Source organism: Pituophis catenifer, unplaced genomic scaffold (assembly GCF_029215685.1).
Source record: "Pituophis catenifer annectens isolate HBS135680 unplaced genomic scaffold, rPitCat1.0.hap2 SCAF_1, whole genome shotgun sequence".
Taxonomy (NCBI): Eukaryota; Metazoa; Chordata; class Lepidosauria; order Squamata; family Colubridae; genus Pituophis; species Pituophis catenifer.
In genome coordinates, this window is record NW_027256881.1 from 308641241 (window position 1) to 308655897 (window position 14657).

Sequence of the window (14657 nt, forward strand, 5' to 3'; positions counted from 1 at the left end):
GTGGCATGTCTAGCTTTAATCTTGACACAAATATTTCCAGGCTGTCAAAAATCTATTTTGTTTATAATTTAGAGACCATATTCAATTGCATGAACTAGTCTTCTTTTGTTATACATTTTGCACACTATTCTGAAAAATGTTGAAAAAAATGCCAAGTAGTAACAAAATAATTTTGATACCTGTATATATGTGTTGTATATACAGGTAGACCTCAACTTACAAAAGTTCATTTAATGACCGTTTGAAGTTACAATAGCACTGAAAAAAGGGACTTATGGCCGTTTTTCACACTTATGACCCTTGCAGCAGCCCCCCATGGTTATGTGATCAAAATTCAGATGCTTGGCAACTGACTCATATTTATGACAGTTGCAGTATCCCAAGGTCATGTGATTACCTTTTGTAACCTTCTGACAATCAAAGTCAATGAAGAAGCCAGATTCATTTAACAACCATGTTATTAACAAGTACAGTGATTCACTTAAGAACTGTGGCAAAAAAGGTCATAAAATGGAGCAAACTCACTTAACAAATGACTCGTTAACAACAGAAATTTTGGGTTCAATTGTGGTCGTAAGTTGAGGACTACCTGTAATAGAGAACATAATAGATAGGTTACAGAAACATATCCATTTTTTTCATTATAACTTTTAAAGCAACTTTTTTTTTTGTTGTTTAAAAGAAGGTAGCGAGGGTAGTTATAAGAAGAAACATAATAAGCCTTACTTAATTTTGTTATGCTTTCTATTTCTATTCTTTTCTGCCAATTTGCAGCATTGCAAGAATTATTTTGTTCTAAATACTCCTTGAAAAGAGAGAATCTTTTATTTTCTGCTATTTAAAAGAATCTAATAAATTTATAAAGAATGAATATTTAAATACTAAGTGACAATATTCAGACAATGCGAATTTAATTGAATGGAAAAAGTAGAATGTAAATGAATATGTATCACCAGTAAGATTCTCCATGAAACTGGCGGATAATAAGAACTTGTGATAGTACTGTATTACTTTTCATCTTCCAGGCAATCTTTACTGTTCAGAATGCAAATTCCATTTAACATCTAATACTAATTTAATTCAGGGGCAAAACAACAACAACAAAATAGTGTGCAGCACTAATAATATTTAAATGGCAAAAAAGCCTAAGTCAAGGTCTGGCATGGGAAAAATGTGGAAGGGATTCATGTTTAAGAGAGCAAACATAGTGAAATCATGCAATTTCAGAGCTGATTAATATACAAATGATAAACATTTTCCTATAGGCATATTAACTGCTATCAAATGCAACATTCATTTTATACAAACTACAAACTTTCTTTTTTTTAATAAGAAATTTTATTAAATTTATAAACATATATAAAATAACATTTCCATTAATATTGGATGTGCAGTGTTTATACATATATACAGAATATATACCTGGTGTCACTTAGGCTACTTTTTACTTTTATTTAAAACACCTTTTTTCTCTTTCTTTCACTTTATCATTCATCCAGTCATACCACCTTCCCTACACGGTATAATATTCTGAATTCTCGTCATCGTTTATTTCATGGGTTAATTTGGTCATCTCTGCGCACTCCAGTATTTTCCTAATTATAAGCTCTTCTGATAGCTGGGTTTTCTCTTTCCAATATTGTGCGTAGGCCAGTCTAGCAGCTGTGATTATATGTATTATTAAATAATTCTTTTCCTTTCCATATGGCTTCTTTACTATTCCCAGGAGAAATATTTCCGGTGTCAATTCAATGTCTTCCCCAATTATTTCTTGTAGCCATCCCCTAATCTTACTCCAATATCCTTTCACTTCAGGGCATGTCCACCACATGTGAAAGAAGGTGCCCTGGCCATAACCACATTTCCAGCAGTTTGGGTGTACGTTAGGATACATTTTTGCTAGCCTAGCTGGCACTAAATACCACCTGTGGAGCATTTTATAATGGTTTTCCTTATACGTCGCAGCTCTGGTCAATTTAAAATTCTTATTCCATGCCTCTTCCCATTCATTAAAATTTATGCCATGTCCAATATTTTTCTCCCATGCACTCATTTGGTTCTTTGTTATATCCTCAGCTCTGTCCTCATCTAATAGATAATTGTATAATTTAGCCAGAATCTTTTTACCTGTTCTCATCAGGACTTTATCCAGCCCATTATATCCTAGGTCTAAGCCGCATTGTTCTTTGACTTTCTGGTACCTGGATTTTATTTGTAGATAGGTCCACCAATCTAAATTTATTCCTAGCTCTCTCAAGGCATTGTTAGATTTAAGATTTCCTCCTTCATCTAAAATGTCTTTATACCTACACATTTTCTCCATTCCCCATCTATTGGGATTGATCAGGGCCTCCATCGTGGAGAGTCATCTTGGGACTTTTTTGTAATATCTCTGCCTAATTACAACTACAAACTTTCTATTCTTTAGTTCAATTCAATCTTTATGAAATACCCATATACGAATTTTACATTTTCATTTTTAAAAATGAGGATAAAGTCTAAAGCAAACAGGCAGTAAATTCTTAATTACATTGTTCCTATTTTTAGAAATAGGAATATTCTTTATTGGCCAAGCGTGATTGGATGCACAAGGAATTTGTCTCCGGTGTATAACTATTTTTGTACAAAAGATGGTCCTCATTTATTTATTAAACAAATTTATATGGCCACTCAACTCATACACAGTTACTGGGCAGCATATGTGCTAGAAAATTATGAATGAATGAATTTAATTTAATTTAATTAATTAAATTTATATGCCGCCCCTCTCCGAAGATTCAGGAATAAAACTATCTCTTTCAAAATTCTATACAATTATGTGCATACTGAAAATCAAAAGCTATTTCTACTACCCAATAAAGCTCCTTAAAAATATTTTCACTTTGCAATCTTGTACATAACTGAGCAGAGACCCCACTGAACTAAATGGAAGTTGCGTCTTGGTAGACATAAATGGGATTGCACTATTGCTAATTTATATTATAACTGATACTTGAGTAAACAGTTGTAGAAAAAATAGTATGATTGAGTTGCCAACAGCTGTAATTCAACACTTTAGTTTTCTTACAATAATGTCATGCTCCATTTATACAAAGTCTTATCAAAGGTATAAAGAAGAGGGGACACTAAATGTGAGGGTCTAGGCAGAATCATGCCCCATGTTCATGACTCTGAACCATAGATTATGATTGTGACTTGGGACTGCTCAACCCATAAGAACATAGTTGACACTATGTTGCAAGTAGAGATAAGGAAGCATACAATTATATTAAGAAATGGCTTTAGGAGGATTTTATCTTTGAAAATAAGATAGTACTTCTTTTCAGAGATAGAATAATTTCCATAAGTATATTAACTTCACATACTTGCATATTGTGATTTTAAATTACATCTGGCATTATAGTAACCTTGATTCTTCACTTGAACTTCAGCGGCTTTCCTTGCCAATTCAGTTAGTATAAGGATATTCAAACATTTTGAATCTTAAGGATACGAGAATTAAAATTCTGCTGTCCTTCTAATGTAAATATTTTAAATCATTTGACTTAAAACTGTTTAACATAAAAGCCTATCTCTTAAGGCAGGTATCTGACTTAGTTAATGTTAAGGAAGTACACATAGGAAAAAATATTAATCTTGTTAGTATTCTGGGTGGTTTACAATACTGTAAACTTCAGTCATTTATTTATTTATTTATTTATTATTTATTTATTATTTATTTATTTATTTATTATATTTCTATACTGCCTTTCTCCCGTAGGACTCAAGGCGGTGTACAGTCAAGAAAAATATAGACACACAAATATCATAAAATTGCTTTAGTAAAATGGATGATATAGAAATGTGATAAATGAATAAAATAATTACAAAAAATTATTTTGTCTTACAGTCCTTTGTATTTCAGATTAAAATATAAATTTATTTTTTATAAATATTCAAAGTGATCAATCCACATTTTTCACAATAAATTATACACAATTCAATATGGGTATATGGCGTATAAAATTTCAAAACACACAATATAGATGGCCGTTATTGCAATAAACTTTTCAACATTACAAAATGTCTCACGTTAAGTAAGAAGGCAATTTTGAAATAATAGCTAATTAATTTATATTCTCATTTCTTATAATAATTTTCTCTATGATCTATTTTTTCCAAATTATTTTCTAAAATGTAGTAATGAATAAATTATTAATTTTGTGCAGATTAACTATCATCAACTTACTGTATTAATTTCTGAGATCTCTGCGTATATGTTTTCTGAACTGCATTCTGACACCATTATATCTGCATGTATGGTGTGTATGGTAATCACATCACTGCCAAGCTCCTGTTCATTTAACAGAAGAAAGAAAACAAAATAAAATAAAAAAATTCAACTGCAAGATTATCATTGTGATTTCTTCTTTGACTAAGATTTCGACTAGTTATATGAAGTTAATTTAAAACTAAAACTTGATTTTAAAGGAATAAAGGCTCAAAAGAGTTGATTACAAGCATATTTAGATGCATTCAACTATCTTTAAATACAATCAAAATTTTCAATTAATTTTTTTTTCTTACAAAACTCCAAAGGAGAAGTAAACTAACAAAGTAAACAGAATATATTCTACATTATAAAGCTGAACTTCAAATCAGGAAAACTAATTTAGCAGCAGATTGTTTTATATATGTATATTTTTTCTCAATCAATTACAGGAGTGGTGTGTTACTATTTGTCTTACTGGGCCTCTTCAATAGTTTTCGATATCATTGAGCACAATTTCATTGAGCAAAATGGAACTCCCTGGGATAGGAGAGGTTGTTTTCTAATAGTTTCACTCTTTGTTCAGGGTGGAAAGTTAAATCACTTCTTGTGGGGAAACAGGTTGGCCTGTAGCTCTTGCTATGAGGGGTACTATGAGTCAGTCCTATCTTCCCTGTTTTTAGCATCTGTTGGAATACCGTGGGATAGGTCATCTGGCTGTTTGGGATTTGGTATCATCAATATGCTGCTGATACTTAACTATACATCACTGTCCTTGGCCTGAAGGAGATGCTGTCAATATCCTTTCCAGTATCTAAAGCATGGTTGTTCAATCTTTTGGCTTGACTGGGTCACACTGAGTGAAAATGAATTGTCTTGGGCCGCATATAAAATATATAATATAGTTAATTTCAAAATATATTTTTATTATTTTGTGGGGGCTGCATTACTGTCTAATGTTGCATGAAGCCCAGGTTGGATATATCTGATCTAAACACTGTCACGGTCTGAATGGGAGAGAACAGAACTCAAGAGTTGCTGCCAATACAATGATCATTGGTATGCAATCTCTACCTATCAAAGAGCATGTTTGAGGGTCGTTCAGGATTCATACCACCTTCTTGAATAGAAGATGAAGGCTATGGCCAGAGAGACCTATGACAGCTTCAGCTACTGCACCAGTTGCAATGGTATATGGGGCAAGAGACCTATGAGCTGGACAATCTCAATAGACAAATATCAGCTTTATAATTTACTGTGTCAAATGAAGTGAGAAAAAATTGAATCTCATTTACTTTTCAGATATTTATATAAAGCACTTCCTTGCATTTTGAACACATAGTTACTATTTGTCTAATTATATATTTCACTGAATGGAGGGGGGGGGGGAAAGCAACTGACCACGGCCATGAAACACCAACAATTGCAATACCAGTTTTTCTTGATTTCTGAATATAGAAGTCTCACTAATGGTTTTTTTTTTTTTTTTTTTTTTTGCCTATCTTTGTATGATATCTAAGAAAGTTAGCTTGGTCCAATGGTTCAAGATCAGAAGCCAGGAAACTAATCCAGCCTTAGTCATGAAAGCAGACTGGGCAACTCTGAGCCAGTTGTGCTCTCTCAAGGCCAACCCATCTCATAGGGTTATTGTTGTGAAGAAATTAGGAGTATACTGTGTGTTTGTCATCTTATTTATAAAAATAATAAAAGCAGGATATAAATAAAATATCTCAGCTATTTTAAAATATAAACAAATCTAAACATGATTAGATAGTACTGATGTCAAAAGATTTGTCAAGTCCAGATCTAAATAGATCTTAAAATTTGTAGTTATTAGAGTATTAGAGTTCTCAGAGCTTATGGGTTGGTTTCTGAACGTTTCTTTACCAGGCTAAGTAACATCTTCAGCGGAATTTAGGGGATGTCTATATTTTTTTGAATTGAAGAATGATCAAATCCTAACACTGATTTTTTAAACTATTTAAACATGCTAAATCTGTTGGCATTTGTGTTTTTTTCCTACAGAAATACTCTGATTGAAATTTTTCCAGCATCAGAACAATCTAAGACCAAGACAGCTTATTAAGTGTGTGTTTGTGTATACACAGAAAAAGATAAATTGTAGACAGTTTATTTTGAAGAATTTAATAACCTCAATCAGCTGATCTAAAAAATCTTAGTATTTTAACAATTTGACCATGATGATAATGGAAAATAAAGAACAAAAGTAACTGTATATGCAGATCATTCTGAGGAACATTACACTGCTAAATCCTGATAAGAAATATTTATTATATTTTTATGTTGATACAACTGTGCAGTGTATACATAAAACAACAATATAAAGTATATATAAAGTCTAATTTCCATGGGGAAGCTGTTCTATAATGTGGAGCTACCACAAACAAGCACTTCCTCCTGGCTTCTACCCCTCTCTCATATCCCAATAATTAGGAATTAAAAGCATATTTTTCTTGCAATATTTATATTGGATGAGTTAATTCTAGATGAAGAAAATATCCCAATACTTTTTCTTTACTTCTTCAAGTATCTTAGATTAAGAATAATTTAATCACATTTCTTAAGATTACAAGCAGAAACAGAGCAACAGTTAAATATCACTCCTCATCCATTGAGGTAGACATTAACAATATACAGCCAATGTGCTGTACATCTTGCAACATATACTGCAATTCTCAAAATTTTTTGCAGCCTCAAAAGCCTTTTGCAGCCTTGCAGGATGAACTATCAGTTTCTTCCAGTTTGCTGAATGGACAAAGATACTATGAAAAAGCACTCAACAGTGCTGAAAAAAAGCATATTCCAACATGTTTGGCAGACATTTGGAATTGCACATTTCATTCCCCAACTCCCAACCAATCTTCTGCAGATCACTGTTCCAAAAGTAACCCACAGAAATATCACAAAGAAGGACAAGGCTTCTTCCCTGCAATTGTGTTCAAAACCTGGAAAGAAAGCATATCTTTTTATATGTGCATATGTTTACAGAGAGAAAGAAATGCCTCACTGCTTTATGCAAATCGAGGGGCAAAACTGTTTTCCAAATTGTATCTGCTGTATATTTTCTACAATTTTGCCACTGTTCAACACAGTATTACTCAAAAATGTATTATCAATTCTCCAATTTTGTTCTACTAAACAAAATCTGTTAAACAATATTTGAATTGTTCAATATTTAATTAAAAATATTTATACCATGTGAATAATACTAGAAGACTGCACTGCTTTTAAGATAACTTGCATTGTATTATGCAGCCCTGAAAAGGTTATAGGATTCTCTGAACATGCTTCTCAAATTAAAAAATGGCTGTTCTACATGTGATAAAACTGTTTAAGAGATTACCTGTGTTGCATTAAGAATGCTAATAATTTTCTTCTGATAATTTGATCAAAATGAATCTCTATATTCTTTTTCAAGTTTTTGCCCCATAAAGAGGTCTTGCATAAATAAAGCAAGAACACATACATGTGGAAAACTAATTTCTGGTATACCCTGTGGACATATCCTTCAGTGTTAAGGGTACTGGCAACTTTACAACTAGGTATTTTAAATAAAGAGTGGATTGATAGAATCTGGATACAGTCATCTTGCTTGTTTTTTTCCACCTTGAATTTTCATCCCTGCTTTTAGATGCTGACATGAAATTTCATTGTTAAACAAAGAAGTTATAGCACTTTCAAATTTCAGTCAAACGTTTATTTTATGGTTTAGGCAAGCTTTTAAATTAAATTAAATTAAATTAAATTAAATTCTGCTCCTAATTAACTGCAGAAAACCATATTCAGATTATGCTATAAAGCAATGTCTTTACAGTTTAACTATTAAAACTAGGGGTTAGAGAAATGAAATGCAGAAAAATGCGTTCAAATTCTCTTTGATATTAAAAAGCCAAAACAAGTCTTTAGCCTTCTTTTAGTAGTTTGAGTTTCTCTGTTCAAAAATCCAAAATAGGATAAACCGGAGTAACATCTGTTAAAACTAATCTAAAACAATAATTAAGGTATTTTCATTACAGCAAAAGATGGCAGTTCAATAATGTTTCATACCCATCTTAAATAAACTTGTGGTATAGTATTAGTATTAGTATTAGAAGTTGTCATTATGGTACACATCACCTCCCCTTTCTTCTCAGTTAATATAACAGAGAATTTAAAAAGATGCCATCCTAATTTTCTATTTAACTGATAATCAAAATGGCTGTTTCTGATTATGATGCTATGTCTGCAATTATTCATTTAGCACTCCAAAAATTGAACAGTATTATAGCTGATAGAATTTTGAGTTTTATTGAATGGTGTACATTTGCCTTCATTCGGTGTACATTTACTTTTTTTCTCAAAACCCATTCCAGAGAATAGAGATGTAAGAATGAACAGAAGCATACTTGCATGGCACTGATTATATCCCTTTGAATTACTAATGACTTTTCAATTCTGTAAACATTTTCACTATATATTAAACACCTGCTTCAGTTTGGGAAGGATCTAATCATACAAGGAATGCATTCATATTATTAGATGTTAACCAGTTGCAATCTTTTGTTTCTCTCAATTGTTTAATAGGACTATCACATACATTCATTTCTCTGCAAATCTGTGTAGCAGGTCCAGTTTTTATCTTGAACACAAATGCTTGTGCTAAGCACATACTTTGCAGTATCTTGTTTTGCAATTCTGTATCTGCTTTCCTAAACCACTGATTTGACTAAATTCCTTGGCTTTGAAATGAAAAAACAAAGCATTGCATTCAGTTTTAGTATATGTATATGTTCCTGGTTTAGAGCAAAGTGTAATCTGGTAGTGCTGGTCTGTATCTCATAGTGTACAGATTAATAGATGTCACAACAATGCCAGGTCAATCTAACCTGTAGTCTAATATGAGAAAACTAGCTTCTTCTCACTAACAGAATTACAGAATAACAGAGTTGGAAGGGACCTTGGAGGTCTTCTAGTCCAACCCCCTGCTTAGGCAGGAAACCCTACACTACTGAGACCCAAAGTAGTTGCAGATAAGACAACACATACTGTACACTGCATTTGCATTAATAAAACTTCCCTAAGAAGGTATTCTTCCTACATTGCTCAAAAATCAACTGAATTCAACTTTAAAAATGTGTTTATCTATAAAAAAATACAACCATCACAGAGTATTTATGGAACTTTCCCTACAAATCAAATTGAGACTATGAGAGTTTACGTTACTTGAAGCTTGATTTATATATTAAAAACATCACGATCAAATTCAATCTCCTAGGATTTCCCACATTTTTAAAACACAATTTGAAGCATTAATTCAATATATAGCATTGACATATAGCATTTCAAAAGATAAAGCATTTTTAAAAAATTCTACAGCAGACTGTTATTTCCATTGTGTTAAGGGGTCTTGTTTCCAATTTGCCAAACAGACAGAAGGCAACTAGAAATCAGAAACAACAAAACTGTTACACTGATAGGCATATTTTGTTCAGTGGCAACTTGAAAACGATAAAGAAAAGTTAGTTTAAGAAATACAGTGGGGGGAAAAACAATACTTGCAACAATGTCCTGACCTAGCCGGGTTTTTTTAAAAAAAGTAAACAAATATGGGGTTAGTAGATGTCCTTACATCTATTTCAAAGCTATCAAGATATAGATGGTTGGGGATTGCTTTAATAAAATCTCTGTAGTTCCACATGTTATATTGAGGCATTCTTATTTCTCGGAAACTACACCAAGAGGAGCACCAAAGAACAACCCGGGGAGGAAACTGAAAAAAAGGAAAAAACTAAGGGGGATAAATGTAGAATTTTCCTATGTTCTGGCCCAGACATTGCAGGAAGAGAATCTAAAAAACGGCAGCTAATCTAACCCTGAATGAAAGGTGATCTCTAAATTCGGTGTCGAATGTCCCTCTTCTCAATCCACTACAAAAGATTAACTTCACATTGCAAATACTGTAGGTCCTGATGCAGCCTTTCAGAACTCTTTTAACAAGGCTATTTACTCCTGAGAGTTGTTAACAAAACCGCCTCGAACTTCAAACAAAACGGCGGTAATTGTTGCCTTATCAACCCCAATTCACCGCACCCAGATGGGCGAGATCCGATATGAAAGACTAGTATAACTGGCAGAGGTTAATGGGTAAAAAAATTCATAACCCCCCCATTCCCAAATTTCCTTCAAGAATGCTCAACGCCAACTTATTATAACACAAAGACATATGTACCTGGATTAACCGATTTTGTGATTTAAAAAAAAAAAAAGAGGAGGGGGTGGTCGTGGGGAGAAGAAAAAAACCACGGAAGCTCTTTCCAAACCGCGCCACCTCCGGGGGAAAAAAGAGAGAGGGCGGCGGGTAACTTAAGGAGAGGCCTCGAGTGCAGCCGCTTGGATGGAAGACAAAGGCTGCTGCTTTTTCCACACGTTTTTTTCCGACCCGGCGTTCCCAAGTGGCGCCCAGCTGCCCTGACGAGAGGAAAGAAAGGCGAGTCCAGCCAGCATCAGGTGCTGGGCCCTCGACCCTCACGCCGGGGAGCAGAACCTGGAAAGCTCCAACTCGACCCAAGGAAGCGAAAACAGAGGCGGGGAGCAAAAGAAAACGGTCAACGGCGCCTCCTACCTGCCAGGTGGGACAGTCCGGAGTTTACCCGGTTTACAGGCGTCGCCTCATTGTGCCGCCATTGGTACCGCCGCCGCCATTTCACCTTGGTCGCCTCCTCCTCCTCTCAACTGACAGGTTCCTCCATTTACCTGGGGCCGGCTGCGACAAGCTTCCTCCCCGCCCCTGCCTACGCAAAAAAAAAAAAAGGGTTCCACCCCCGCTTTCGTCGAGAAGGCCCAATGCCACGCCGTCGCCGCAAAACCCCAGTCTGAAAAGTCAACGCCTCTCGCTCGTCCGGCAGCGTGTCCAAGCGCGCGGCACCCACGCGACGAACTCACCTAACATCTCTCTCGAGCGCGTCTCTCTCTCTTCCTCTCTCTCTCTCTCTCACCGCGTGCCCTTTTCTTTCCCCCGTCCGCCTCCTCGCCGTTTACTCAATAAAATAAAAGAACAAGCGCGATTGGCGAGGAAAGCCGGGTTAGAGGTCAAAGGTGGAGAGATTAGCCAATGGGAATGCCGGAGACGGCCAAAGAGGTTGGAAAGCGGCTGGGAGAAGGAGGAGGAGTTTGCTGGAGAAATTCACGTGCGCCGATGGCCGGATCTTAGTCCTTCGAGTGCTTTTCTTGCCCTTTTTTCCTTATTGCAGAAGCCGGAGAGTTTGCATTCTCAGGCTGTGTTTGCGCCAACGGTGTGGAGTTGGGTCTTCTCGGCGAAAGCGAGGGTAGTGCCCTTCGAATGTATGAAGCTGCAGTCTTCCTGCATGTAACTCGTGATCACAAGGGAGTTTCAAAAAAGCTCATGGGTTATTCCAGAGGCAAAATTTAGGCTGTTCGAAATTAACAAAATTAACTGTATTTATCTACTGGTTATGCCGTTCCCTTTCAGGGTAAGCAACATTATGCAGAACATGGAAAAACTGTAGAAATAAGCCAAAGAAATAGATAAGAAAGATACCTAAATTTAAGTGTCTATGGAGATTCTCAGCCATCCAGGTTGGCACAAAGATGCTTTTTCAAAAAGCAACGTTAAATTGCTTTGAGAATTTACTCTGCTGAAAAATGACTGCTGTATGTATAAAATTAAGTTCCTTTTTTTTCTTGAGGAAAAGAACAATATCTAATATTTTTCTGTGTTCAAAACTAGAAAAGGAAACCCAGAATACAGGAGAAAATGCACTTTCGTTACTTCGTATGTAGGTTGGTATGACTCAAAGGTACAGTTTTGGAGTCCATCAAAAAGGGGTTTTTGAATCCAGCAGATTTGTATCCAGCAGACTCCCAACACCCCATTTTACAAGTCTTATATCAATCTCAAAACTGCCACCAGTAGCTTTACATTAACATACCTCTGTGTTTACAACAGCATGATAGGCACAGAAAACATATCTCTAGAGAATTCATTTCTCCAGTGATGTGTCAGTCTCTGATCTACTCAATAGATTTTCAGTAGTTACAATTGGGATATAAATCTGTGATCCTATGTATTCATACAGACATCAAGAGTAGCAGCTGATCATAACCCAATCCAACTGAATTTGTCTTGCTTCTTTTAAAGCCGTGTCAGTCTACATGCTCAATGAGCTTACAGCAGTTGAAGTTAATGTTTTGTTTTCTTAGGCTCAGGACTAAAGATGGATAGTGTAGTGCAACTTGTTTTTAATTTAGGTAAGAGACTGGTGGTTCAAAATCAAAGTTATTCTGTGTATTCTGGCCTATCAGAAAGATAACAGTAAATGGTCAAGAGGAAAATAAGATGTAGAATATTAAATACTATAAAGTTGCTATATGAGATGTTAGTAGAGAGGAGGAGATATGTTTTTGGCAAGAATGAAGACATTTGAGGTAGGGAGAGAAGGCATCTGAATCATACATAATTGAAGTAGCTGGGCTGATTTTTTTTTGTGGCAGATATTGAAAAACTAAAACTTTATAAGCAGTCCTTGACTTACAAAAATTCATTTAGTGATCGTTCGAAGTTACAACGGCACTGAAAAAAGGGACATGACCAGTTTTCACCCTTACAACTATTGCAGCATTCCCATGGCCACATGATCAAAATTCAGATGTTTGGCAAATGACTAGTGATGGTTGCAGTATCCCGGGGTCATGTGATCATCTTTTGCGACTTGACAAGCCAAGACAATGGAGAAGCAGATTCACTTAACCATGTTATTAACTTGACAACTGCAGTGATTCACGTAACAACTGTGGCAAGAAAGGTCATAAAACTCACTTAAGTGTTTCACTTAGAAACATAAATTTTGGGCTTAATTGTGATCATAAATTGAGGACTACCTGTATTAAATAGCAGGCTAAAAATTAATATAGTAGCTGATGTGAGCCAGATTTGCCCTGTAGGTCATTGTAGACCTATTCAGGCTAAACTGAAAAATAAAATCAGAGCTCATAATCTCTACAGGGTTCCCTTTTTTTCTGCTATGAGGAGGAAAAAATTAGGAGCAATATATATAACCACTCATTGAAGGAAATATTTATCTGACAACTTGAATTAAAAGGTCATGTTGCTTTGATTGTAAATACTTCAACATTTGAAATAAGGAGTTCATAGCAAACGGAACAAAAGATAAGCTACTAAATTATTTACTAAATATTAATATTAAATATTAATTACTAAATTATTTTTGAGAGCCAGTTTGGTGGCTCTCAGAAATAATTTAATGGTTAAGATGCTGGCCAAGAAATCAGGAGATTGAGTTCTAATCCAACTTTAGGCATGAAAGCTGGCTGGATGACCATGGGCTAGCCACTCTCTCTGCCCACAACAACCCTGTGAGGTGGGCTGAGAGAGTGACTGGCCAAGGTCAGTCACTCTCTCAATTGGTCAGTAGAGGTAAGGAATATTAGGTATGTTTACCACCTTAAATTATTTATAAAAATGTGGGAAATAAATAAATATCTGTTATAGTTGAAAGTGGAAACATCAGAGAATGAAGCCAGATATTTGTCTCTCTGGTGGCTCACATACTCTTTCTAATGGCTTAAAGGCCATTTGATTGCAAAATATTAGCATTTCTGTATAAAAGCTAAAGACTGCATTTAAGTTGGCTAAAGCTCTTTTATGTTTGATGCTTATTAATAATATGCAATCAGAAATGAAAATCATTGTGTTGTGGAATTGACTTCCAAGTAACTATAAATAGGATTGCAGGCATATCCCTTGAAATTAATTGTGAAATGTCACTTGTTTATTTGTATGTCAAATTTAGGAACTATCTATTTTCCTCATAGAGGAATTCTGGATGATGTACAAGAAAAATATAAAAATATAAAAACTGTATATAAATACAGTATTCTATTTGGAGGCAAAGTTAGTTAAAATTCAAAATTTAAAAAGTGGAAAGAAGGCTTTCAATGTGCTAACGAGCCCCATAGCTTGGTGCTATGTGAGCCCCAAGCAAGATGGCAGAGGCAGTTCTTCAGACATTTCCAAAAGTCCAGGAGAGTGGAGGCCTGTCTCATCCTCCCTTATGGGGGTTCGCACTAGTTGTTTTCTGTATGCCTGTTTCAGAACGTTTTACCAAAATGGTAACAATGCATTTGAGTATAAATGCTAGAAGAGAAGAGTACATTAGCTAGATGAGGCAGCTAGCTAGCTAGATTGATTGATTGATTGGCTGATTAATTTAAGGAATGTAATTATTGGGTAGAGGCTTTCATTATATATTCCTGGCTTCAGATTTATGTCTTTATCACTGTTCCTAGTCTGTTTCATGTGATTTTTCTCTTCCTTAATATAAGCTAAACATTTAATTATATTCAGAAGTAAATAAGCAGATAGAAACAA

The 14657-nt window shown here is 34.9% G+C and overlaps 1 protein-coding gene across 1 annotated transcript in view; it reads right to left on the reverse strand.

Annotated features, from left to right (window-relative positions):
• The window catches only part of DICER1 (dicer 1, ribonuclease III), a 49897-nt gene extending 38617 nt beyond the window's left edge, over positions 1–11280 (reverse strand). The window contains exons 1-3 of the mRNA XM_070931537.1: positions 11192–11280; positions 4229–4333; positions 526–589 (exon numbers count right to left, since the gene is read on the reverse strand). The gene's annotated coding sequence lies outside the window, so the exon portion shown is untranslated. The remainder of the gene's footprint in view (positions 1–525; positions 590–4228; positions 4334–11191) is intronic.
• Positions 11281–14657: the final 3377 nt, after the last annotated feature.